Source organism: Anoplopoma fimbria, chromosome 13, assembly GCF_027596085.1.
Source record: "Anoplopoma fimbria isolate UVic2021 breed Golden Eagle Sablefish chromosome 13, Afim_UVic_2022, whole genome shotgun sequence".
NCBI classification, from domain to species: domain Eukaryota; kingdom Metazoa; phylum Chordata; class Actinopteri; order Perciformes; family Anoplopomatidae; genus Anoplopoma; species Anoplopoma fimbria.
The window spans coordinates 2,165,292-2,176,816 of NC_072461.1; positions in this window are offsets into that span (position 1 = coordinate 2,165,292).

Consider the following 11,525-nt stretch of genomic DNA (forward strand, 5'->3'; position numbering starts at 1 on the left):
TTTATTTTGTTATTGGAGTCAACGATGGCTTAAATCATTCTTTTTTTTTTTTTAATGCGTTTGACAAAAAGAAGTTACAGATTAACCTTTTTTTAATGGTCTGGTCTGATCTCTTAAGAAGTAGCAGGGATACTCTCAGAATTCAGTGGCCTGATAAGGCAATGTTTCTTCTGTTTGTTATCACTGAAAGTGTTAAGTAAATCACACATTGTTATTTCATGTATTTATTTTTGCTTTAGATTGTGTCTTAAATAAATTATGTTCTTTACTATGTCCTTTTTTTATTGTATCTTCATGCGCTGGATTACTTTCTCATTTGCTTCATATATGGCTTTAGAAGTATTACAGTAAGATTTGTTCATTTACAAAGCTGTATTTGTTGTGAACTACTGGATGTATAAGCATTTGTTTTTAGTGTTGAAAACGGCTCATAATTGGGTCAGCTGACAGTTCTAAGAAGTATAAATCTGATGGATTCACTTGTCACAGTCATTAAATGCTGCAGAGAAGCAGAGTTTGGATATTTAATATATCCATATTCACTTTGATGAATTTTATAAAGTACCAAAATGACAGTACTCTCATAGAAGTTTGACTAACAACTTCATAAATGATGCATCACCAAAGACTCTTAGTAAAATAGTTAATTGACGGTCTCTCTTTGTAAATCTCATTCTCTCATTTCCTCCAAATGGTGCCAACAGGATAAAAAAGTTCTTGAAATTTGGTTGAGAACAATAAGCTAAATATTTGGCATTTTGTGTGTTGTAAAATTGTTCACCTGTTTTAGCTCTTTCTGTGCTTTAAAATATCTAACAGGCTCTAATCAGTTTTTTCCAGAATGAGGAAAATGTGACAAATTTTCACAGTTAGAATGTAGAAAACTTGAACAATAACTTGAATAAAGTGATGTTTTATATATAACTTTGGCTGTTACTGCAGAGCTGCTTTTTGTGGCATGGCCTTGAATTCATGCTTGAATGTGCTTAAAGGAAATTATGATATGCCCTATTCAAATTCACATGTTATTAACATGTTCCACACCAAAGTCTCTTTCGTTAAACGTTAAAGTGCTTTATTCTGTACTTGGAGAACACAAGCACAAACGGTCCTCTTAAGCTTTTCTCTGCATTTACAGTGGCTCCTTTTTTGGTCTCCAAGGTCTCAGGCAAAATTTAACATTGTGTCTTTCCTAATAGTCTTTGAATAATTGTGCTCAATAATGCTGTAACTGTGTTTTAATTATCAATGTACTTGTGAAATATGTCCTTGTGCAATCTGACATTGATTTGGCAGTTAGTGACCCTTTATTTTATTTTCTAAGTTTGTGTTCTCCTTTCTTGTGGGAAAGATTAACGGAGTAGGTTGAGGGATGAAACCACAAATGCTCCCAATCTGCTCTTAATCAGTGATCCTGGAAAACCTGGAAAAAAGTCAATATTCTCATATTTTCCTTTAGCTGAGAATGAATTATAGGCAATCTTTCAGTTCTAACCAAAACGGATATCACTGCAATCTGGAAGTGCTACATTTAGTTAAGGATTATATTCACATTTGGTAGTTTATTTAGCTGCTCTTGGTTAAATTGTGGAAATGCTGTGAACACATCCTGAGTGACGTCACATGCTAGCGCATGGAGGTTGGATGACTTGTTTAAAACACTTGAACGATATTAAAATGGTTAGCATGTTTGGTACAGTTGCTAAAGGTTGATGTGTTTGTTGGCTTGTTATTTCGTCACATGCAGGTGTGATTGTGTTATTCTAAGGTCATTTTTTAATTGTGTAAGAGATGATTTCATAATAAGTTGTAGCAATAGACTGTACATATTTTATCAGTATTAGTGTATGCCTCGATTCCTGTCTGTCATACCAGCTAGATCATCACTGAAAAAAAAAAAAAGTCCTGAAAAGTGGTCTCTAGAAAAAGAGTGGGAACTCTGTTAATGCAAGCCATTCTCTGGGAAAAGCATCAGGCCAGTTAATACAGGCCTCGAGTGCCATTGTCCACATGAGCGGGAAAACTGGGCCAATGCATTCATTCGTAGGTAGACAGATCAATAAGACAGCTTCCAAAACAAACCAGTGGAGAGGTTCCTTTATTCCCCTTGAGTGGGGTCTATTCACCGAGGTCCCTTCTCCGTAGAGTGGCGTGGAGCTCCGCTTCAGGGAGGGGAGCACAGACCCCCACTCCTCCATCCCCAACACAGCCAGAAGAACTGAGAAGCTTCTGGAGGGGTGACGCTATAATGGTGAGCTTTCTGTGTGACACAGAGGTGATCCCACCCTCATGTCGATTTTGAGAGGCAGTACCCATACTTCGTGACTGACCCGACCTTGTATGGTGAATGGCCTAAAAGAGAACACTTTACATTGCTTTAGCTCCTCTGACCTGTTTTTTTCTTTTCATTTTCTTTTTCTTTTTTTTCTTCCTTTACAATGATAGCTCCAAATTATGACAAAGATAAGAAAAACAGAAATTGTCCCCTGCCGAATAGAGTGCCAGTTACAGATTGGTTGACTGAGATTAGCATTTAGCACCCTAAATGTAATACATGCAATTATCATCTTTTCATTACCATGGCAACAGCTGAGAAGGTTGCAGGAAACATTTCAGTGTCTTAATCTACAGCTGGGATTTTGGAAAATGACATTTCAGAAAAAAAGGAGATCATTGTTATCAAGTTTATTTATTGTTAATAAATTCCACAAAGCAGCATAAAATGATAAAAAAAATGAGAGAGATGTGATGACAGAATTAAAAAAAGTGAAACAGTTTTATTGTGAAAAGTGCTTACAGGAATAGTTCACAAAGCAATAAAGCGTTTTTTTGAAATTGTATTGAAACATGGCAGTGAGAAGGTTATGTTTAGTAAAGAACAATAAATAATTATATACAGTAGAAAATGTAAGTTAAGATTTTATTTACAAATGTAAAGTGTTTATACGGTGTCATTTGAATCTAGTTGTCTCTGTGTCAGTTGACAAGCATAACATACATACATTACATACATACGTCATAATACACTGAGCCAAGATAAATTCTACATCTACATTTATGTCAAGAGCTAATTTTATTTTTTACTTAAGTTTGTGTTATCCCTCTGAAACACGCACACTGATGTTAAACCCATCCATCACTCCGATCCACACATATAGGAAATATGGTTCATCTATAAAGCTGTCTCTGTATTATTACCTAATTGAATTAAACGTGCACCAGTTACCAGTGCAAAGCAGGGGAAAAGGAAACAGATTCTCGCCAAGTAAAGTACATTTAAATCTCGTCATGGTTAAAATTTGAGCTCCACTGCCTCGTGCTGGAAATATGAAATGGCTGACTGCCCTCGTGGTAATCACCACTGCTCTTACATTAATTCATTTCCAGATGAACATTTTTCCTTTGGGGTTTCCATGCTTCATCAGCTGCCCTCCAATAGACAATATACCACGGACACACTGCTACAATATAGCTCAAAGTGTGTGTGTGTGTGTGTGTGTGTGTGTGTATTTAGCGCTGAGATTAATTGCCTCTCTTTGACGCTTAATGTAAACCAACAGTGACATTTCTTCCCTTTTTTAAGGTTAATATTTAGTTTTATTCCTTATACATCTTGGCCTTTTTTTAATACTATTGTGAATTAAAGTGAAATGTATTGTGTAATGTATTGTGTACTGCTGTGTGCAGCTTCTTATTATTTCAAGCATCACACAGTGATAATAAATTCAAACACTGGGCAGCCCACTAACAATTTGAGATCAGCCTATTTTTAAAGGGAGCCACCAAATGTGTGTCAATTATCTTATGTTTTATCATTAAGATGCTTTTAACTTTAGCACTGCTCTGGAGGAATATTAACCCGCCAAGCCACTTTAATTTGATGTTCTGTGTCCTTTATATGTAAACTGTAATTTACTATAAAACCTGTGTTCAACTGTTACAACAAATTAATGGTACATTCCAAATTAATTAGCCATGCAGTACCACAGCTTAATGTCTTTCATATTGAAAAAGTAGGACATAAAGCTTGCATGAACCTAATTGATTCTTCAAGGAATCAACATGAATTTATTAATTATTTTATATATATATATATTTTAACTCTTGTGTCCTATTTCTCTTGATGAAAATCCTACTGTATATGCCTCCTTCATTATAACAACCAACAGAGTGGACTGCCCCCTAGTGCCACCAACTGAGTGTGACAGTGTATGGAGGGGGAAGGGGAAGAGTCTGCTCGCTTTGAGCATTAGCAGAATGCCAGCTTTTTCAGTGCCATCCAATCAGAGAGCACCTTGGTAACACGTTCACACATCCAGTGGAAGTAGGTGACGAATGCAAATGCTCCAAGATCAAGGTTTCTCCTTGGCAATGGTGCAGCACTTGTTTCTCTCCTTTCATATCTGAATGATGATGGTAATAATAAGAGGGGAGGACAGGCCTCAGATTGAGCCAAAGGGGGAACGAGCATCGATGAGATCTTTGATATGGAATGCTGCATCATATGATATTAGTGTCATTCATGGAGCAGTTTGATTGACAGTTTATTAGAAAAAAATTGTGAGAATTGCACCATTGTCCTCATCAATTTTTTACGTTTCAATTGCTGACACTTTGATGCACTTTGGTGAATGTGGTGCTCAAACTAGGACAAAGGAGATGCAGCCTACATCACATTTTTCTTTGCAGGGTTTTGTCAGTTCTATTCCAAAGAAATAATTAATACAGTATCAAACATATTTCTGTTATCACTTACTTTGTGGTTCTTGGCTCTAGCAAATACACCTTTACAATATAAACATACATATATCCACATGGGTACACTCACATACTCTCACAACAGAAACTGCATCAGTTTGTTTCAGAGCTCCTGTTGTTCTGCGTGCCTCAAGTCTAACAGACTTAATTTACAGCGTTATATTTTATTAGGCTGATGATTGCATCATTGCATTCACGGAGCATTTCAACCCCACATTGCTGTATATGTCCTAATTAAGACCATGGTACTCTGCGCTGTTTTCAGGAAATGTAAAATTGATTGGAAAGAAGATGGCACATTCGCAACATTATTCTGGATAAAGGGAGACATTTCTGTCAGTTAGCTTGTACCAGAGACAGTTCATGGCTTGTACCTTATAAATACCATGAATGGTGTCTGCATGAGTGTGAATACTTCCCTTACAGATGAGTTGTGATGATATTGATATACATGCAGAATGTAGAGATACTTCCTTTGGAAGATAGAAGAAAAAATAGACATGTCTCAAAATATTTTTAAAACATGCACAAACACAGAGTATTGTGTTTGTGTTTTACTGACTGTAGTCTGTGATATTAAAGGGACGTATATATCTGATCATGTCTTGGGTTTGTTCACATTAATTGTTTACACTCTGATGTCTGTTATATATATGCATCTAAAACAAAATTTAGTAAGATTATGTATATCTTTTTTGAGCTGGGAGGATGAGATGAAAACTGAAATAAACAACGTTGGTCATATGGTAATAGGAAGCCAAATTCAAAAACGAAATAAACATGATTAACTGTACTTGAGGTGATTTCCATGAAATCAGTAATCTTGTCAATCCTTCAAACAAAATTCAAAACGTGACCTTGTCCAGAGAGTTAATTTAGTCGTTTGATCCTGTTTGTCTGTGAGAATGTCATGTATTGACATCATGTTGCTTCAAGCGACCCTTGACCTCCCCTCGTGACCTGCTACCAACCACCGAGGAGGGCAACAAGTCATTTAGAGGAGTCCCGAGGGGAAACTGGCCCCTGGACACAAGGGCCCCCAGCCTCTTTTGGTGCAGAAACACACTCACACGGTAGCCATGTCCAGAGACATGGAAGTGAAGGTAAAAAGAGAAATAAATGTTTGTGATTGAGACATGGAATACGTTTTTATGCTATATATGCATCAAGAGTGGATATTTTAGCAAAAAATGTGTGCAAAAGGATTTGTCTGTGTGTGTGTTTGTGTGTGTCTTTCCACTTTTTTAAAAGCCAGCTCCATATACAGTCAGAGGAGAATGGGGGGGGGACTGAAAGTTCACATTTTTTCACCCTTCAATTTTTCACTCAAGAATATGAAAAAGGAGCAGCTATAGAAAATGTAGCACACTTTCATCATTATCAATTTTGTTTCTAATGAAAGACTGAGAATATATATATATTTCACTTTTCGCACATTACGGGGAGAGTATAACATAAAAATGCTCAATTCCTTTAGAAGGTATTTTCTTTTATTCTTCCTAAAGAAAGACTATTATCTGGTAGTGGTGAATGCATATTAAGCAAGAAAAGCAACCATCATTCACCTATTACAATGCATGGCTGTAAATTATGGCATTATCTCTGCTGGCAAAGAGGGAAGGAGAGGAGGTGGAGAGAAGGGCCGAGGTGGAGATGAGGGAGGGTGTTGAAAATAAAGAAAAGGGTCTGGAAAAAAAACCTACAAACCTACACACACACACACACACACACACACACACACACACACACACACACACACACACCCTTCAGCCTGAAGTCAATGAGAAAGATTATGCTTGGCCTTATCCAGTAGGGCCTGTCAGATTTATTTCCAACATCAAGGGACTCTCTGCTGTCTCTAACCCCATCCATCAGGAGCTTGTCTGGGTTTTTTCTGTGTGGTCAGTGTCCTGGATGGAGGCTGGGAGTGGAGAGCTGAAGGTGTGTATGTGTGTGTGTGTGTGTGTGTGTGTGTGTGTGTGTGTGTGTGTGTGTGTGTGTGTGTGTGTGTGTGTGTGTGTGTGTGTGTGTGTGTGTGTGTGTGATTTGGGGAGGGGGGTATCTGAAGCAGGAGTGGTTGCCAGGGCACACAGGCCAGTGGCATTCTCCACTGCCTGGCATCCCATGGTGCAATGGGAGCACTAGTCCTCGGCCAGTCACCAGACAAGGTGAAAAGCACTGTCACAGAGATGAAAGGGGGCTTCCCCCCACACTCTGATCTGTGAGAGAAAAATAAAATAGGCAGATGAATCCGGGGAGAGGGAGAGAGCCAGAGAGAGTTTAAAGAGTGTAAAATCTCTCTCACTGTATTTCATGTCAATATGTCTCACATTTGAAATCCTTATTATAGTTTGGGTGTGGAAAAAAAAAGGGATGTGCTTTCATTGTTCAGGGACATGTCCCCTCACACACACACACACACACACACACACACACACACACACACACACACACACACACACACACACACACACACACACACACACACACACACACACACACGTCATTCCCCTCACCCGGGTGCCTGTGCCACACCACCCACCCCTGTCGTTCTGCACGATGTAACCTAGCAACTATTTAATTAAAATAGCATCAGCAAGGATAGAGGCTTTTTTCCATCCCTTGCAAGGATTTCCTCCAATCTCAGTGCTTTTCAGCACACCGTGAATCAAATCTGACGCTATGTATGCCACCGTATGGTACCCCTCACCCCCCCTTCTTTGTTTCTACATTTGTTTGTTTCAACAAGACCTAAAGCTTGCATCATTGACTGGCCAGAGATTTAATGCCGGATGTATTTATGCCACAGAGTTGTACAAGCAAGGCCGTCACCTCTCTGTCCTTCAGAGTAGTCTATCTGTAATAATAGAATGCCTCCTCTTCAAGCAGTTCTCCTCCTCCTCCTGCCCCCCATCCTCCCACCCCCTGTCTCCTTTTCTCTTTGAATGCCAAATCACAGCATCCTCTGTTTCGACCTAAAAAGGGGCGCCTCTTACCATGCTCTACATGTGTGCCAAGCTCGGGCAATGCAGAGCAATTAAAGGGAAATGTGAAGCAGCTCCACATGTCAGCGTACATCGGACTCACTGTCACTCAGACCACATCCATGACTCCTCTGCTCTGAGAAACAAACAATGGAGCAATATTCTGGTTCAAGGCTGTCAAAACACAAGGCCCGATCTCTATTTCGTTCTCTCTTTCTCCCTGTCTTTTTCTCTTGTGCTCTTCCTGCCGCTAATGGATACCCTGATGTGTCGAAGAGCAGTGAGGTTATCTGCTCTTTCTTGATTTTCCGTAATGTAACATTCTGTATGGTACAGGTGCACCACAGGGATACACACAACTCCTTTCACTTGCTCTCAATAGGAGGACCACTGTCATTAGGATTTAAAAAGCAAAGCAGTGAAAGTCATAGTAAATGGCTATAATGAGCCTCCCTCCAAATGGTTACATAATCGGGTTGACCTACACTTCAGGTACATTCACGTTTTTGACCAAAAGTGCATATATCTACCTTTTATGTCCCTCTTTCCTCACTCACGCTATTTCCATTTCTGCAAAACCACTCCAGACACTGCAATTCAAACACAGACATTTAAGACCAGTGAAAGAGAAAAGAGTTAAGAAATGTAAAAGGATAAAATCACATATGCACTTCTACGTAATAGTCACTGAGAAAAGCACATTAAACCAGATTTAAGGGGGTGCTGGCATTGGACCATTTAGTATGATCTCTTCAATAAAAAGTATCAATGGAGGAAAATCCTCTTAGCTTGAAGAATATATTCAGATTTGAGCATGTGTCTGACTGACTTGAATTGAACTGGAGGCCAAACAGATTTTGGATTTGTTCATATATCTTTTTGACTCAAATTATGATTAATTCTTTTTTTTTAATCTACTTATATTGAAGAATAAATACAAGAATTAAACCAATGCTTCTTTTTTCCTACAGGGAAAAAATGACAAAATGCTGTTAACAAAAATGTTCTATTAAACAGCCCCTGGACAGAGATGAAAAAGAAAATAATAATGTTGAAATTATTGGTAAATGGACAACACGCTTTACTATGTGTTTCTCATTCACCCATTCACATACACTGATGGCGACGGAGCTGCCATACAAGATGCTGGCCAGCCTATTTGAAACAACTTGGGGTTCAGTGCCTTGCCCAAAACACGTGCACAGGAGGATTCACCGTCATCCCTTTGATTAGTGTAACGACCCGCTCTACCGCCTAAGATGCAGCTGCCACATACATGTTAATGCAGTTATAATGTTTTAATCTTCAAGGGCACATGTAAAATATTCACTAGTTTTCATAAATGTATACATGCAGAATATGTAGGACCAACTCTTGGATTAATTCTGTAATCATTTGAATTCACCACTGCCTATAGCCCACATAGCCTATGTAAATCTTTGAGAGTGTGTGTTCACATATTGATTTGCATAATGGCACATGATTTTGACAGGCAGGACGAGAGAGAGGGACCCCTTGACATTTTTATAATGGCACTTTACAGGGTGGACAAGGTTGGGGGTAGGATGGGATATGAGCGGCACTACTCGTGGAACAAAACACAGAGATCTCCAGTGTATGTGGTACTCATGAAGAGAGACGGCAACCTACAGTAATTTCTGTTATTCAGGACGCTGTGTTTCACATGAAAGTAACTGCCTTAAAAAAGAACTGAAATGCATGAAGGATGTTGCCACTAATCGAAGGATATTTATATGCATCTACTGTTAATATTACACTAAATTATATCTGTATTTATGATAGCCTTTGTGAGAAAAAAAACAAGACCGTAACCTACTTAAACTTCAGAATCGTACATAAACTGATTGTTGAGGAAAAAGTACAGCGTATTTCATTAGTGTATCACGTCCTCTGAGATATTCTGAGATATGTTGATGCTCTAGAAAATATATATTCATTTTTACAGATGACAATACAACATTTATGACCTTGTAGTAATTCTCTGACGGGCCAAAACCTCACAGATCTTTTCCTAATTTATCGCAGCCCCCATAGTGAAACATTTTTTTTATACTAAGGATTTTCCTCCTGGGTTACATCAGCCAAATTGAATCTAGCAAACATATCCCTTGTCAATACTGATGAGATTGATAGAGTCCTAAATCACAGAGCGGGGCTTGTATGGCCGACTCGGAGGTCTGTGGGAGAGGTCACTAGCAAATGAAAAGGTCATGGACTTTGATGGCTTCTCTTTGCCCTGACACACAACACGCCCTTACGTCTTGTCTGAGAGACACGTGCAACAATGGCGTTTCTTCAACTTACGCAAACAGCTCAGAACAATGCTGCCGCCTAGAGCCATACGCTGCGCCTATGGCCAGCCACAAGTTCCTCATCTATTCATCCGTGGGAACACCGTGTAGACAGAAAGGGTTGTCTGCATAAAGCTAATTTTTTGTCATATAGTCTGGGACATGACAGACACAGGAGCGCTGACAAACAACAGTGTGATGTAGTGGTGAGAAAGTAAATCAGACAGGATTGTTTCCACCACACAATGATCGAGACAGTGCAGGTTGCAGCAGAGGAAGTCAATTAGATTATATGCGTTAATAAATAATAATAGTAGTAATAAAATATATTTTTTACAGTTCTTGATCAGTTTGCAAATAAACAGACTCTGCATGTTTTTTTGGTTTATAGCCAATCCAGTCTACAGTAGCCCTTGTGTGCTTTTTTACTGTACAGCTGATAAAAATGATAAACATCATATTATAGAGCAGTAAGAGGTTGTTGGCGGCGTTCTCAAGTCAGTCTCGACTAGAGGTAATTCCTTACAAATTATTTCCACACTCCTCCCAGACGCATCTGCTACGTTCTGCATTCTTGAGCCCCTATTTTTAAACCTGGTTGCGCATCCGTCTCACTCCATGCCTCAAATCCCTGTCATCCTGACACGCATAGACGCACCCACACGTACACAGTGACCTCATTAAAATGCATAAAACCCTCACTCACACGCACAGCCCTGCCACATGCATTAATTAGCACGCTGGTAACAAGCTAGCCTCTCCATTCACACCCTGAGCCTCTTTCATTAGCATGACAGTGGCTAGCAGCGGCCAGGGGCCCCTAGGCTGCAAGGCTCTCTCCTCAGGGCCCCTGATTAAAGGGAGAAACGTAGGAAACCCTAGGACGCAAAGCCCTCGATTCCTTTCATCATTGCACCCATGTGGCGTCTCTCGGATGATCCCTGGACCGCAAACTGTCAAGTATACCTGTTTCTATGGGCCAGACCTCCTTTCCATGTCTTTGACTCTCTTCTCCATCTCTCCATACTCCATCCTTCCTCAACTCACTCTGACCCACTCCAGTGTACTTTCTTCCATCGCAATCTAATTGTCACCTCCTATCTCTCTCCAGACCCTTATGGGCTTCTTTTTTCCACTATAGCTCTTAATACATGTATGCAAACGCAGAGGCCTGGCTGGTGTCGGTCTTCTCTTTGCGCATAGATGCAGATCACACAGGCATTCTATTTCAGGTTCACAATGGCAGCCCCAGGTGACCCAGAGAAGGGTTTTCTTGCTATAAAGGCTTGTCCTTATTTTTATCACACCTATAGAAACCACCTTTCCCCTTCTCAGCAGTAAGAGATCCGGACAGCCTTACACCTGATGTACAGGGCGGCTATCATCTCCAGGCCTCGCCCATCAGGGTCTCCCCCCATCCAGCCTGGATTTCAAGGCAAAACGTCTCATTAGCTGTGGTCCTTGAAAGAGG